Source organism: Procambarus clarkii, chromosome 32, assembly GCF_040958095.1.
Source record: "Procambarus clarkii isolate CNS0578487 chromosome 32, FALCON_Pclarkii_2.0, whole genome shotgun sequence".
Taxonomy (NCBI): Eukaryota; Metazoa; Arthropoda; class Malacostraca; order Decapoda; family Cambaridae; genus Procambarus; species Procambarus clarkii.
The window spans coordinates 3,628,074-3,644,470 of NC_091181.1; the positions used below are offsets into that span (position 1 = coordinate 3,628,074).

Genomic DNA, 16,397 nt, shown 5'->3' on the forward strand with positions numbered 1-16,397 from the left:
TACCTTACCTCCACTTACCTCACCTTACCTCACCTCACCTCACCTTACCTTACCTTACCTCACCTTGCCTCACCTTACCTTGCCTTACCTTGCCTCACCTTACCTCACCTTACCTCACCTTACCTTACCTCACCTTGCCTCACCTCACCTTACCTTGGGAGCCGGTCGGCCGAGCGGACAGCACGCGGGATTTGTGATCCTGTGGTCCCGGGTTCGATCCCGGGCGCAGACGAGAAACAATGGGCAGAGTTTCTTTCACCCTATGCCCCTGTTACCTAGCAGTAGAATAGGTACCTGGGAGTTAGTCAGCTGTCACGGGCTGCTTCCTGGGGGTGGAGGCTTGGTCGAGGACCGGGCCGTGGGGACACTAAAGCCCCGAAATCATCTCAAGATAAACTTACCTCACCATACCTTACCTTACCTTACCTTACCTCACCTTACCTTACCTTACCTCACCTCACCTTACCTCACCTTACCTCACCTTACTTAACCTTACCTCACCTTACCTCACCTTACCTCATCTTACCTCACCTTACCTTACCTTGCCTCACCTTACCTCACCTTACCTCACCTTACCTCATCTTACCTCACCTTACCTTACCTTGCCTCACCTTACCTCACCTCACCTTACCTTACCTCACCTCACCTCACCTTACCTCACCTTACCTCACCTTACCTTACCTCACCTTACCTCACCATACCTTACCTTACCTCACCTTACCATACCTTACCTCACCTTACCTTACCTTACCTTACCTTACCTAACCTTACCTCACCTTACCTCACCTTACCTTACCTTACCTCACCTCACCTAACCTCACCTTACCTTACCTCACCTTACTTAACCTTACCTTACCTCACCTTACCTTACCTCATATTACCTTACCTCACCTTACCTTACCTCACCTTACCTTACCTCACCTTACCTTATATTACCTTACCTCACCTTACCTCATCTTACCTCACCTTACCTTACCTCACCTTACCTCATCTCACCTTACCTTCCTTCACCTTACCTCACCTTACCTCACCTTACCTTACCTTACCTTACCTTACCTGACCTCACCTTACCTTACCTCACCTCACCTCATCTTACCTCACCTCACCTTACCTTATCTTACCTTACCTTATCTTACCTCACCTTACCTCACCTGACCTTACCTCACCTTACCTTATCTTACCTTACCTTACCTTACCTCACCTTACCTCAACTTACCTTACCTCACCTTACCTTACCTCACCTTACCTTACCTTATCTTACCTTTCCTTACCTCACCTTACCTTACCTTACCTCACCTTACCTCACCTTATCTTACCTTACCTTACCTTACCTTACCTTACCTCACCTCACCTTACCTTACCTTACCTTACCTTACCTTACCTCACCTTACCTTACCTCACCTTACCTTACCTCACCTTACCTTACCTTACCTTACCTTACCTTATCTTACCTTACTTCACCTTATCTTACCTTACCTCACCTCACCTTACCTCACCTTACCTTACCTTACCTTACCTTACCTTACCTTACCTTACCTCACCTTACCTTACCTCACCTTACCTCACCTTACCTCACCTTACCTTACCTTACCCTACCTCACCTTACCTCACCTTACCTCACCTTACCTCACCTTACCTTACCTCACCTTACCTCACCTTACCTTACCTTACCTTACCTTACCTTACCTTACCTTACCTTACCTTACCTCACCTTACCTCACCTTACCTTACCTTACCTTACCCTACCTCACCTTACCTTACCTTACCTTACCTCACCTTACCTCACCTTACCTTACCTTACCTCACCTTACCTCACCTTACCTTACCTTACCTCACCTTACCTTACCTTACCTTACCCTACCTCACCTTACCTTACCTCACCTTACCTTACCTTACCCTACCTCACCTTACCTCACCTTACCTCACCTTACCTTACCTCACCTTACCTTACCTCACCTTACCTCACCTTACCTCACCTTACCCTACCTTACCTTACCTCACATCCTCACAGATATTTTTCCTCTACTGATTTTCTCTCATCACGCCTCAGTTGTCAGTTGATGATGTATGATGAAGTGGATGAATGTATGACTGTTGAGTTCTTCATTAAGCAGGAAGAGTCGTGGCCAGACTGGGAGGTTGGACCCGGTGTTCACGCGGTCACCAGTCGGACCCGGTGTTCACGCGGTCACCAGTTGGACCCGGTGTTCACGCGGTCACCAGTTGGACCCGGTGTTCACGCGGTCACCAGTTGGACCCGGTGTTCACGCGGTCACCAGTTGGACCCGGTGTTCACGCGGTCACCAGTTGGACCCGGTGTTCACGCGGTCACCAGTTGGACCCGGTGTTCACGCGGTCACCAGTTGGACCCGGTGTTCACGCGGTCACCAGTTGGACCCGGTGTTCACGCGGTCACCAGTAGGACCCGGTGTTCCCGCGGTCACCAGTTGGACCCGGTGTTCACGCGGTCACCAGTTGGACCCGGTGTTCACGCTGTCACCAGTTGGACCAGGTGTTCACGCGGTCACCAGTTGGACCCGGTGTTCACGCGGTCACCAGTTGGACCCGGTGTTCACGCGGTCACCAGTTGGACCCGGTGTTCACGCGGTCACCAGTTGGACCCGGTGTTCACGCGGTCACCAGTTGGACCCGGTGTTCACGCGGTCACCAGTTGGACCCGGTGTTCACGCGGTCACCAGTTCCAACTCTATACTGTCGATATGAGCTTCCTTTTTCCATATATTGCCTACAAAACACTTTAGTTTTAATCCATTACTATTTTTCATCTATTTAATCAAATTTTATATGTTAAATCAAGTTTTATTTTTCAATTTAATCAAGTTTTATATTGTCTCTTTTATCACATTATCTTTATTTTTCAGTCATCATATATTTATTAATCCAATCACCATTTTCTAGATATTTAATCACGCAAATTTATCTGTTTAATCACCTTTATTAATTATTCAGTGACATTAGATTTTTTTGCCTCCAGTTCGAACTCTCTCTGTTTGCATCTTCTTCTTTTTTCATTTAGTTAAATTATATTTAAGTTTTAATTATTCAATCGCAATTTTCATCCATTTAATCACATTTTAAAAATTCACCCACGTTTTATTGGACAATTACAGCAACTTTAATATGTCTATTTATACCATTTTATCGACTTGTTAAAGCATCATTTACCAAAGCAATCACCAGTTTTAAGATATTTAATCACCTATATTGCTCTAGTTAATCACCTTTGTTAGCTGTTCAATCTAATTTACACGGGAGACATCTCCCGTCACGCAGGGTGCAGTCGCACCTCCACAGATCTCCAGTATCAGCTCTTGATACTGGTAATGGCTTAAAAGGGCCACCACTTACGGGCTATTCATGCCCGTGCCACCTTTTGGGTGGCTTAATCTTCATCAATCAATCAATCTAATTTAATTTGTTTCTTCAGTCAGTTTTATTTTTTAATTTACTTTTTATTCATCTGTTTAATCACTTGTTAGTTATATTTTCTATCACCTTTTGTTGATTTATTCAATCGCAAACTTTTGTAATATTTACATATTAGCAATAAAACATTAATATCTGGCAAGAATACAATGTTAAACGCTTGATGGGACTGTTGAGTTGTGAGTGTTGCATCACGGTCCTAACGTGAGTGTTGCATCACAGTCCTGACGTGAGTGTTGCATCACGGTCCTAACGTGAATGTTGCATCACGGTCCTAACGTGAGTGTTGCATCACGGTCCTAACGTGAGTGTTGCATCACGGTCCTAACGTGAGTGTTGCATCACGGTCCTAACGTGAATGTTGCATCACGGTCCTAACGTGAGTGTTGCATAACGGTCCTAACGTGAATGTTGCATCACGGTCCTAACGTGAGTGCTGCAACACAGAATTTGTATGCAAAATTGCAACACTAATACCGTGATGTGAGTGTTACAACACATCAATGACGTGATGTGAGTTGGGTTGCAAGACAATAACGTATTGTGATGCAACCCATACATAATGAGTTATGTGTTTTGAAACGTTGAAACACAGTAATAACATGTTGTAACCCCTCACAGTATGTTATTTATGTGTTACAACCTGAGTATGTAATTTGTTTTGCAACGCTCACAACAAGTCCTGTTTTGCAACACTTGCAACACCTCCATCTTGTGATCCAACACTTATAACTTCCACTTATAACTTCCCATTTCAGTGTTGCAAGACTCACAACACCTTATTCAAATTTGCCACACTTACAACACTATATCCCTGTGTTGAAACACCCAAAACATGCCGTTCCTGAGCGTTGCAACACTAACAACATGTCTGTGTGCGTTCGTTTTATGTCTGTGTATTTTTGTAAAGGAATATGACACATTTTAACTAAAGTCAGATTTTCATTCACGATTCTTCTCTATTCGTCGTAAGATATTGACAGCAACAGGATAATTACCTTCACGAATACTATAATATTACCATAATTACCTGAACTATTACTATAATATTACCATAATTACCTGAACTATTACTATAATATTACCATAATTACCTGAACTATTACTATAATATTACCATAATTACCTGAACTATTACTATAATATTACCATAATTTCCTGAACTATTACTATAATATTACCATAATTACCTGAACTATTACTATAATATTACCATAATTACTTGTATGTCCATAAACAACCAATGTAAACATATTATTTGTTGATTAAATAAATACAAAGTAGAATATCTCCTGGTTGAATATATATTTACCTTAATAAATGTGAGAAAATAACTTCGAAGTGTTCGCTTTGTTTAACTTTATTGAGATCTATGATGTCTATAAAGTATGTTTTCTGTTCGATCCCCGAAGGTCCAAGTGATTGGGCACCGTTTTTCCACTCCATACTTTTGCTTCTTGCAGGGTCGGCGTTCGATCCCCGATGGTCCAAGAGGTTGAGCACCGTTCCTTCACTCCGTCCTCACATCCCAGCCCATCCTAATGTCCCTTCCCAGTGTTATATATTCATACTGGCCTGGCGCTTTCACCTCATCATTTCCTTACCTTACCTTACATCCTCTTCTCATAAAGATTAATTTTCCTTCCCGACTTTCTCCTTCACACGCCTCAATTGTCAGTTGATGATGTATGATGAAGTGGATGAATGTATGACTGTTGAGTTCTTCATTAAGCAGGAAGAGTCGTGGCCAGACTGGGAGGTTAGACCCGGTGTTCACGAGGTCACCAGTTCGACCACTTGACCGGAACTTCCTTTTTAATATATTACCCAAATAACACTCTAGTTGGAATTATTGAGTCCTATTTTTTCATCTATTTAATCCCTTTAATATTTATTCACTTTTTATGGATCTATTCCAGCACCTTTTACATATTTCCGTGGTGTAGTGGTAAGACACTCGCCTGGCGTTCCGCGAGCGCTATGTCATGGGTTCGTATCCTGGCCGGGGAGGATTTACTGGGCGCAATTCCTTAACTGTAGCCTCTGTTTAACGCAACAGTAAAATGTGTACTTGGTTGTAACAACGATTCTTCGCGGCGGGGATCGTATTCCAGGGACCTGCCCGAAACGCTACGCATACTAGTGGCTCTACAAGAATGTAACAACTCTTGTATATATCTAAAAAAAAAATATATTTATCTCATTTAAATTAGTATTTTAATCCTCATGTATTTATTAATCCATTCACATTTTTAGATAGTTAATCACTTGTATTTATACACTTAACCATCTTTAATAACTATTCATTTGCATATAATTTATATATTCTTTCCCGTTATATTAATTATTTTCTATTTATCTATTTATAACAGTATTTTTCCATCACCTTTTATCTATCTTTTCAATCTCTTATCATTTGTAATTTACATATTAGCAATCAACAATTTATATGGTGCAAATTTAAATTTTTAAATTTTGCCCCGAGGGGCGAGTTTATTGGGCAGCGCCACTCATCTTGTGAGTGGACACACCGCCATAGCAGAATGTACAACACTCCCCAATAGGAAGAAAACCCGTTGGGTTGTTCATCCTGTCACTTGTACCCAGACACAGCTGGGACTTGCTTAACTGTCTCAAGTGAACAGCTCCTCAAACAAGAAGATTAACATTTATCAACCCTTAAAAGCTTACGTTATCTTACGGGTGCAAAATGGGGAAATCTTTTAAGAACAGTATCAATATTTGACAAATAGTGTTTTCCTAACTCAAACAATGTGTGGTTTATTATTCTACACATATTCCTAATGTCTCTCAGGTGTTCACATTCACGTAGATAGTGGTCAAGGCGGTGTCCATCACTCTCACCACAGATTCTGCAACTTCGCTGATCAACTGTTGTTTCCATTCCAAATCTCCATGGATATATGTATCCAAGACGGATTCTCGCTATTACTGATTCTCTCCCTCGTCGTCCTCCTCTTCAGCCATAATGATTGGGATTGCCAGCTGCAACCATGTTGTACCATCGTACAGATTCACTGGTTTGTGCTTCTATCCTCCTTTCCTCAGTTACCTTGTCACGGTGATGTTGCCTGATAATATCTCTAATTTGTAGTTGAGTCTTGGGTATGAAGTATTCAATATGGTCTCCTTCAGCGCCTTCAGCAGCCAGCACATCTGCTCGTTCATTCCCATATATTCCAACATGGGAGGGGATCCACAGAAACTTGATGACTCTTCCCTGATTGGTAAGTACTCTCACAGCTCTCTTAATTTCAGCGACTATTGCAAGATTTTCTGCCTGATTTTTACTTAGGCTTTGCAGTGCTGCTTTTGAATCGGTGCAAATCACTGCACCATTAGTGTTCCGTTCAAGAAACCTTGACGCCATAACAATGGCAGTTAGCTCTGCTTGCGTTGAAGAGGCATAGTTCTCAATACGTGCTTTTTCTTCATTTCTGAGTTGGAAAGTATTATCCTTGATTACCGTGTATGCTGCACCAGCCCTGCCATTGACAGGATTAGATGACCCGTCAGTGTAGATTTGATCTAGTTCATCTCCGGCTTCTTTATAAATTTCCTCGAGATACTTGTGCCTCATTTCTTGTGGTATCATGTTGGATTTTTTCATTGCCATTTCATTGATGATGATCTTGCATGAGTCATCCTCCCAGGGAGGTAACCTCTCTACAGGCAGGAGCTCACGGGCTTGCTCAAGCAGGTGAAGCTCTTCAAGGTAGCAGACTGCTCTGTGATGCCATTTTTTGCTTCTCCTGTTTTCCCCTGAAAGTAGCACAGAGCTCAGTTTTTTCTTGGCAATATCATTGTAATGGGGATCTCTAGCTATCCTAATTGCAAGCTTAGCATTCAGCTCCTGAATTTTGCTTTTAACACAGGGAAGGGACTACTCCTCTCGTAGATTAGACGTTTTGGCAGTCCTTGAAACTCCAAGAATGATTATCATGGCTTCATTTTGAATGCTTTCAAGCCTTTTCATATCGCTTTGGGAGTAGGTGCACAGAACTGGTGCGGCATAGTCTATGACGGAGCGCACATAGGCTGTGTACATCATTTTAAGCATGGCAATAGAGGCTCCATGTCCATTCCAGGTCATAGCTTTCATTGCCCTGAGTCGACTTTTGCATGTTCCTATGAGTTGATTGAGCTCCTCTTTCTTTCCCTTGTTAGAGCCGACAGTGACGCCAAGGTACCGATAGTGGTCAACCCATTCAAGTGTTACACCATTAATTTGCAGTTTTTCATTTGCTCTCCGCTTGTGATGGGAGTATGCCTTCGTCTTGTTTGTGGAGAGAGTGAAACCGAGCTCAATACATTTCCTTCCAAGGAGTTCAATGGACTGTTCAATTTTTCCCAAGGTGGGAGCTTGTATTAGGACATCATCTGCATATCCCACTTGTTGTGTTCCTTCCGGAAAATCAATATTTGCAATGGCGTTCATAAGTACATTGAATAGTGTAGGGCTTAAGACTCCGCCTTGGGGGGTCCCGAGTTCCATATTCATTGTTCTGGAGACTGCTCCATTGAAGCAAACCTTGACTTTCCTTCCTGTGAGGTAGTCTTCAACCCATTTCATGGGTCTCCCCTTGACACCCATGCATGCAAGCTCGTCCAGGATCGCAATCTCCTGTGCTTTGTCGAAGGCTCCTTTGATGTCAACAAATACAGAGTACCTAGCCGTGTCATTAGACAAGTAATCAAATCAAATCAAATCAAATGTTTATTTAGGTAAGGTACATACATACAAAAGATTTTACAAAGAGTGATGGATTTATAGTTAGGGCTAGTACATACAATGCTTAAAGCCACTATTACGCAAAGCGTTTCGGCCATGTAATTAACTATACAATTTGTAATTATGTATACAATACAAGTAATTAACTATACAATTTGCTGTGCTCCATCCTTTAACAAATCCATTGACCCCTCCCCTACCCAGCAAACACAGAACGTTTGTGGACGTTTTTAAATGGTGCCACAAAGGTAATACTGTAACTTTTGACATAAATACGTATATCTGACGTTCTTAAAACCAAAGGATATAACTAAAAACATATATTCTTGAGACACAGTTTTTTAAGATTTATGTAAAAATTTAAAAATAATAGTAAATGCTATGGAATTATAATGTTTTCATGCTTTATATTTAAGAATAAATAATTTTCAGTCAACATTTAGTTTTTTTTGTTTACTTTCTGTAAAGCTATCCAGTTTACGTTTTTATAACTTAAATATAACATTTATATGACGTCAGAGTAACGTTATTTACACGACATCATTACGTTATTATGATGTTATATTAACGTATAATTCCTGTGTGAAAACCAGAATATATATTGAACTTTATGTTTTAAACCTTGTAAAGTTATCATAAAACTTGGAATAAGATGGTAAGCATGCTTTACTTATGAAAATATACAAACAAATCAACAAAAACCTTTTAACATAAAAAACATGAACATAACATAAATTAATTGCATGCATGGGAGTTAACTGGAACTCTGTAATATTGCATACATGAACCTTAAGGTACAAACCCAGTGTATTTACTCATGCAGTTCTTTCCTAAATCTAAATTTTTCCAATTTTTACACTTTGTTTCGAGTTCTGTCTTGTGTTGCTACTTTTAATACCCCATTAATGTCCCCTTTGTTATGTCCATTCATCCCATTGTGCACCTCTACCATATGTCACTCCTAATTCTTTGCTTTTCTAGAGAATGTAATATAAGCTTTGACAATCTTTCTTCATATGACAGGTTAACAGGTAGAACAAAGATTACCATTTATATATGGATAACTATTATAAGTCGGTTTGAATGAGTGAATTGCTGCTTGAAGATAGGTATATACACGTGTGGTACTATCAGATTGCATCGTGGTGAGCCTAAAACCCTTCAGATCCAAGCAAAGGGTAAAATGCCAGCAGATACAATTGCGAACACATTGATACCAAAATGAAAGACATATGACGAGAATTGAGGTAACCAAAGTGAAAAGTGTGTTCACATTACATTGCACTAGAGTGCTCCCAGGTTACTTTCTCTCACTTTCTCTGTTTTGTGTGGATGGTCCGCCGTGCTTTCATCACGTCAGCGGGTGGAGCACGCTGCTGTTTTTGACATTTCATGCATAAATTCCAGTTGAAAATTCTATTGCGAACACATTGATACCAAAATGAAAGACCAAAGATGACAATTGAGGTGACCAGAATGAAAAGAGTGTATACATTTTATCGCTCTTGTGCGCTCCCTGGTAACACGCTCTCGCTTTCTCTGTTTGTTGCGGATGGTAAGCCGGGCTTTTGGAGTTTATATGCCTTTAGTCCTGTAGAGAATTCTATTGCGAACACATTGATGCTAAATTGAAAAACCTAGGATGAGAATTGAGGTAACAAAGTTGAAAAAGGTATACACTTTTCAGTATTATCACGCTCAGCTTTCTTTTTCTGGTACCCTTGGCCTACATTCATCTTGTCGGCGGGTGGAGCGCGCTGCTGTCTTTGACATTATATGCACATAGTTCTGTTGGGAATTCTATTGCGAACGCATTGATACCAAAATGAAAGACATAGGACGAGAATTAAGGTGACAAAGTTGAAAAGAGTATACACTTTTCAGTATTTCCGCACACTACCAGGGAATGTCCAAAAAAAAAATGGAGAGAGTGGAGGGGTAACTTGCCCAAAACGCGAAATTGTTTGGGGAGATTAACTTTCGTTCAATACTATTATGCAAGTGGAGCGACACATCTATGGTTCATCCAATAAAATCAGCAGACTTCTAGATGTTACTACTGCTCGGCTTAGATATCAACTCGGTTACAAGTATTTCTGGGAATTCTCATTATCTGCCGATGTAGACCTGACCAAATGTTAACTGTCAACAAAATTATTCGCACACCCTCCGTCACTATGTGATAGTGAATTCAGAGACAATTTTATAACCAATGTACCAACGATGTGTCAATATTTCATTCAAAATTATCTGGTACCAGAAATTTTAGCCAAATATCCCCAGTTTGCTAACTGTAAGTAGTAACAAAGTGATTGTAACCTATCCACCGCTGCCCACTGGATGAGGGGCGGTGTGCAGGACAAACATATCAATTGTGACACTAGCTCTCCACATATGTCAGTTGCTTAATTTAGAAACTGTACTTGTGATCGATCTCGAACCCATTGTTGATGTGACGACTTATACTGAATTTTGTAACTAGCTCATCAAGATTGTAACTTGCTTAGCTAAATGAATTGTGGGGTTCAGTCCCTGAGCCCATTATGTGCCTCTGCAACCCTTTCCACTACCGCCCACAAGATGGGTATGGGGTGCATAATAAATGAACTAAACTAACTTTAAGGCATCCTGAAAGAAAGCTTGGAGGGCTTGAAAAATTGCAGAACGAAGCCGTGAGGATAATCCTTGGGTGCCCTCGTACCACAAAGATACTTAATATGAGAAAGGAACTTAATATTCCGAGCGTTGTTTATCGTGTTACTGAAAATAACTGTCAAATTGGTATAAAAATGCTTAGGCTAGCTCATCCTAACCCTTGCACAGAAGCCCTCCAGAATTTCTTTATTGAATGTTGAAAACAACCCTCAAGTTGACTATTTCTGTAACAGCATGCACTCCTGTATGCTAATCCCCACAATCACCAAGCCCACCCGAGTCACTCAAACATCTGCCACTACCCTGGATCACCTTTGGACTAATATAACAGCTCCCCTTACATCTGGGGTAATTTATGACAGAACAACTGACCACTATCCTACTTTCCTCATAGCAAACATTGACACATCACCACCAGAAACCAAAAAACTTTCATTCAGGCTAAATAGTGAATCAGCTTTAGGCAATCTCTCTAATGCACTTCACAATATTAACTGGGAATCTGAATTTAATAATTCACAGGATATAAACTCATCAACTAACCTCTTTCTCTACAAAACTCTAAGCCTCTACAACACTCACTGTCCCCTCCTTACCAAACAAGTAACTGATAAAAGAAAAAATAACCCGTGGCTCACAAGTGGCATAATTAAATCAATCAACAAAAAACATGAATACGAAAAGAAATTTAGGAGTGGCCTAATTCCAATGGAAGTAGTTAAAAGGTACTCGTCAGTGCTTACCAGTATCATAAGAAAAGCAAAACTTTCATACTATGAGACTAGATTCAAAGAAGCAAAAGGCAACATGAAAAGCACATGGAATACCATCTCTAACATCCTGGGAACTAAACAACACTCCCACAACCAGATAACACTCTCTAAGGATGGCCTTACACTGTCATCTGACTTAGAAATGGCGAATGAATTTAATAGCTTCTTTTCATCGATTGGTGCTAACCTTGCAAGTAAAATCCCACAGAGTCAGACACATATCAACACATATCTCTCAGGCAGCTATCCAAACTCTCTTCTCCTCTCACCAGTCAGCCCGTCAGATGTTGTGTCCATCATACATTCACTAAAAACCAAAGCTGGGAACATCAGTGAAATCCCATCCATTGTATACAAGAGCGCCTCCCATATGCCCTTGCACCACCTATAGCTCTGCTGTTCAACAAATCCCTTGAGTGTCATACCTTCCCTGATATCCTTAAAAACGCAAGAGTAACGCCAGTTCATAAAGGAGGTAGTGAATTATGTTGCATCTCTGCTTGCCTTGATGACTGAAAGAAAGCTTAAAGGGCTTGAAAACTTGCAGAACGAAGCCTTGAAGATAATCCTTGGATGTCCCTAGTACCACAAAGATACTTAACATGAGGAAGGAACTTAATATTAACTTAATAATAGAATATGAGTGCATATTCTACTGCATTACTATTTGTAATGATCCTCATATTGTGCTTCAGTAATCCAATGTATAACCCTGAGATGTTTTCCTAATTGTACTTAGGATTCCTTGTTCATTATTGAGTATTGTTCTGATCTGCTTTTGTGTCGAAAATTCTTGCATCGTACCTGTAAACAATTTTTTGACAATTTTACTGTAATTATCCTACTTAAAATCATCTGTACTTGTAAAGTAAAGCTGTAATGTACCTGTTAAACACTTTTTATCAATTTTACATTTAATTATTTCTCTAAAACTCTGTTTAAGAATTTGCTCAAAGATTAGTTTAAGGACTTGCCCGAAACGCTATTTCTGACCAGGGGGAGAAAGATACTGGCAGTATGGGGCGTTAAAGTTTATTGAAGATTAAATTCTGCAGAACATGTAAATATATAAAGTTCACATAAAGTAAGTAATTATATAAAGTTTATATTAAACACGGTTTATATTATAAACTTAACAAAGTTGATATTATATAAAACTTAATACTGAACATGTAAATATACAAAGTTTCAAATATAATTTAAGGAATATATAACGTTTATATTAAAATATATAAAGTAAATATATAAAGTACGAATTAACAGTAACAATTCCAAGGACTAGATTTAACTTAAAAGGTACACCCGTAGTAAGTATGAGACCTTAGCCTATAGTGACATGGAAACTAATTCTGCAGAAACCTAAAGGTTAACTGGTACTAGAATTAAGGCCGAGTGCAAATGTGTAGTAATTATATAACACTAGGATATAACAGGCAGGACACAAAGAATAACTAATAAGTGAGAGACCACATAACACGTAATGTACCCGGCCAAGAGGCCGTAAAAGACCTAATGGATAAGGAGAAGGGGGGTGACTACAAGTAGGGCTTACTAGCACCTAGACTGGGCAAAGTATTAGCTGCGGACAGCGGGACACTTGGGGACCGGCGCTGCACCCCCCTTCCCACATGCAGTGGGGAGACAATCGGGACAACTGTGCAAAGCATGACGGGGGTACAAAGCAGCCGCTTGCAAAAGGGGGGGAGGGTGGGGTTTTGCGAGGGCAGCGGCGAGGGCAGGCGGAGTGAGGCGGAGCCCCGTTGTGCGCCCGTATTTATACGGCCCCAAACTGCCCACGCAACGCCGCGGGACGCGCTGCGCAATTGTTTCTTTCTCCCCCGCCAGAAACATCCCCGCTTGTGATGCAAGCAGTGACCATTTTCTGACCAGGGGGAGAAAGATACTGGCAGTATGGGGCGTTAAAGTTTATTGAAGATTAAATTCTGCAGAACATGTAAATATATAAAGTTCACATAAAGTAAGTAATTATATAAAGTTTATATTAAACACGGTTTATATTATAAACTTAACAATGTTGATATTATATAAAACTTAATATTGAACATGTAAATATACAAAGTTTCAAATATAATTTAAGGAATATATAACGTTTATATTAAAATATATAAAGTAAATATATAAAGTACGAATTAACAGTAACAATTCCAAGGACTAGATTTAACTTAAAAGGTACACCCGTAGTAAGTATGAGACCTTAGCCTATAGTGACATGGAAACTAATTCTGCAGAAACCTAAAGGTTAACTGGTACTAGAATTAAGGCCGAGTGCAAATGTGTAGTAATTATATAACACTAGGATATAACAGGCAGGACACAAAGAATAACTAATAAGTGAGAGACCACATAACACGTAATGTACCCGGCCAAGAGGCCGTAAAAGACCTAATGGATAAGGAGAAGGGGGTGTGACTACAAGTAGGGCTTACTAGCACCTAGACTGGGCAAAGTATTAGCTGCGGACAGCGGGACACTTGGGGACCGGCGCTGCACCCCCACCGCAGGCCAGCGGCCGGACACCCCCCCCCCCCCCGAAGGGCGAGTGCCAGCTGGCCGCGTGAGGCACTCAATGTAGCAGAGCAACAACGTCCCGTCTGACGTAGGATGTGAGCACTACTCTTCCGCCTGCCGTTTGCCATTATTTCTGATGTGGCGAGCCCGTCCCGAGACAGCTGGGTGCGGAGCGTAGTCATCTGAAGTCAAGCCTAGCGCCGAGAGGGCAGCGCGTAGGATCCTGGAGAAATCTCGCCTGGTGACAGGAGCGCTTGTAGGATCTGTGCTTGTAGGGTCCGAAGAGTGTTGATTCCTGACCATGTAAGCGATACCTGGTCCAGTCGGAGCGTGCGTCGATTTTTTTGTCGCGTAGCTCACCTCCCCCGGGCTGAAAGATATAAGGCAGTAAGGGTGGGCAGAAGCGGCGTGCAGTGTTATCGTGACAGGCAAGAGCACAGACGAGAGGGAAACCCTAGCTGAATCAATACGGAGACGAAAAACGGGGGAGGGAGCCCGGCAGCAGGAATTAAGAGAAACCTTAATTAACAATCCTGGATGAATAAAGAGCATCCGAATAATTATACTGTAGCAATGAAGGGGGGCTAACAAATCTAAGAATCTTCCAGCAAACGGAAGGGGGAAGTACCTTTGCTAAGCAAAGGTGGGAGAAAACCGGGAGGAGAACAGCAAGGAGGCACAAAGCAACTATAACAGGGTAAGACGAAACACTATAAATCTTGAATATAAACAATACATATACCAAGAAAGGGTATAACAACTAAGCAACATACACATAAACAATAAAATGGAATAAGAACCAATTCTTAAAGCCAAATCTATAACATGCTTGTGTCCTAATCGGATGTAGAATGTGAGCGGGGAACATTACCCTTGGTCTCTATCCCATCTCTGCCTCCAGACGGGTGATTGGGCTGGATAGAAGCCAAGGAGTCTGCCTTGAGTGGCCGCTGAGTGTAGTCTTGTGTTGTCAATGAGCGTCTGCGAGCCGCAGCTAGTACGCCGTGAACTTCGGCAACATCTTTAGAACAGGAGCAAAGTGAAATCGACGGCAGGGAGCTGCCTTTCAGTAACTGTAATAAGGATAATAATAAGAATACAATGTCGTAAATAATCGTACAATGAAGAATACAATGTAATATCGTAAATAACAGATGACGGCAAGTGCCGCAGAATGGAAGAAATTAAGAAAGCAACGCCAAACCATAATAACAATTTATATTTTAATAAAATAATACTGGAATGACAGTAACGGTACGGAATAATATTAATACTGCCATATAGCCCAGCAAATAAAGAGAAGATAATAGTATTAACGTAGGCCCTGGGCGGCTGCATCCCGGCACCGCTGCGTGCGTTGATGGTGATCAGAGGAATATCCGGCTCGCGTTCTCTTCCTCGCCGCAGTAGGGTGTGAAGGGGGGGGGGGGGTTCCGGCTTGTCGTGGCTGCGAATAAAGGGAACAGAAGAAACCGGCATTGAGCGCCAAGCGGGCAGAGCGCAGTGGAAGGAATAGCGGTTGGAGGTAAGGGGCCCCTAACCTAATGATAGATGAGGTAAAATTAAATAGAATACTATTACGTAGTAGGAAACAACAATGGCGAAGGAACAAGAAGAGTAAAATAGCCCAGAAGGCCGGATGGCCAAAGAACGTTAGCGACCTATGGCCAACAGCATGCTGGCTGCGCTGGCCAACCACAAGCTGGCCGACGTCATGCTAACTGACTGGCTTGAGCTTGCCGAAAGGAAGGCCGAATGACCAGTTTTTTGCGTGACACCGTGCGCGCGGCCATGCTAAACTTCTCGGTAGCATCCAAATGTAACTTAATGTACTGTCGATACGATGAAGAATGGGTGGTCAGATATAATGCACAAAATTCAGAATAGAATATATAATGAGGGAAACGAGTGTAATAGGACGAAATAACCGGAGGAGAAAAAAAATTGTGGGGGGAGGGGCCACCCGAATGCACTGCAACTAGCGTACCTTAGCTGAAAATAACTTAAAGGCACAGAGGCAAAGCAATAGATTAATACAAATCCTAATTGATAGTCCCTTAATAACATATTGAACGTGAAACTTAAACAAAGAGTAAATTACGCCGTCCGAGCCCTCTTCCTTGTTGCAGATGTTGGGTGGTCCGTCTTCTCGCCACTGCGGAAAGGGGGAACGTTAGTGACAGCCTGACTAACCTGGCGACAGGCAGGGGGAAAAAACCCGACTGCCGCCCCTGCTAGCA

General features: G+C 41.5%; 1 long non-coding RNA gene across 1 annotated transcript; it reads right to left on the bottom strand.

The window, feature by feature from the left end:
* Positions 1–14,325: 14,325 nt before the first annotated feature.
* Positions 14,326–15,944, bottom strand: LOC138370571 (uncharacterized). Its single transcript, XR_011230143.1, has 2 exons — positions 15,029–15,944; positions 14,326–14,527 (listed from the first exon to the last, which is right to left on the bottom strand). It is a non-coding gene; the product is annotated as an uncharacterized lncRNA (long non-coding RNA).
* Positions 15,945–16,397: the final 453 nt, after the last annotated feature.